Source organism: Arachis duranensis, chromosome 10 (assembly GCF_000817695.3).
Source record: "Arachis duranensis cultivar V14167 chromosome 10, aradu.V14167.gnm2.J7QH, whole genome shotgun sequence".
Lineage (NCBI taxonomy): Eukaryota > Viridiplantae > Streptophyta > Magnoliopsida > Fabales > Fabaceae > Arachis > Arachis duranensis.
The window spans coordinates 79469466-79470615 of NC_029781.3; positions in this window are offsets into that span (position 1 = coordinate 79469466).

The window sequence follows — 1150 nt, forward strand, 5'->3', positions numbered from 1 at the left end:
AAATAAGATATGAAAGGTTATTTTGGTTCAGTATAGATAAACCTTTTTGAAATGCTTTGATGTTTTGAGAATTGAACAGTTCCTCTTTCAGAAACTATTTCTGACTTTACTTTTATTGTAAACTGTTGTTTTTGAAAAGAGGCATAAGATGGTTATTAATCACTGGTACGGTTTATCTTCATGTATCTTATTACAGTAATTCCCAAAAACCCTCTACTGAGAACCCTTTCGAGGATGATGTTCTCACCCCCTACATTTTTCCCCTTTCAGGATTTGGGCGCAGAAGTTATGAAGAGTTTAATTATTTGTTATTGAGATGCTCTGTATTGCTTTACATTATTATTTTTGTACCCTCGCCTTTATCTTGATATATTTTGTGAGAGGGATAGGAATTGTACTGGATAATGTTTGTAATATTATTTATATATATGTATGTATATATATATGGATGTACTCTTTATGAGTTTCTGTAAGTTGTATGGTATGTATGGACGTACGCTGTATGGCAAAAGTATTTTTGGGAATGGTATTGCGGTTTAAAGTTTTTAAACAGGCTCATATTTTAGTATTAAATAGTATAAGTGTCGTCGTAATATCCGAGCTATCAGAGTTGCGCAGTCGGAAGCGTGAGCTTTAGTAGTTAGGGTGTTACATTATGGTATCAGAGCAGTCCTTCCTGTAGAGCCTGAGGAATGGACCGAATATGCTTCAGTTGCATACTCTAAGCGTTTGTCATGTATTAGGTCTTGTCGAATGACGAGAATTAGAGCTTTATGCACATGACGGTCTATTGATTAACGATGTTAGTCTTGCATTGCATAATTCTTGGTATTAAGTTTGGCTGGCTTAATACTAGTGAATTTTGTATATAAAAGCACTAATGAGTTATCATAGATGAAATCCGAGTTTTGAGTTAAGCGAATCGCGGGTTCTGGGAACGTTGAAAACTTTTCTCGAGGCTGCTCAGTTATGTGTCTTGAATTCTGTTCGAGTCGACCTATTCTTTCGTATCCTAACTTGAAGTTCTTGGTTACTAATCCTTTTGAAAAGTAGCTTGATTTTTCAACTTTATTCCTCCATTCATATGCATTCCTGTTTGAACTTAATTGCATATGCTTGTTTGGAATCCTTGTTGCATCTATCTTCCTCG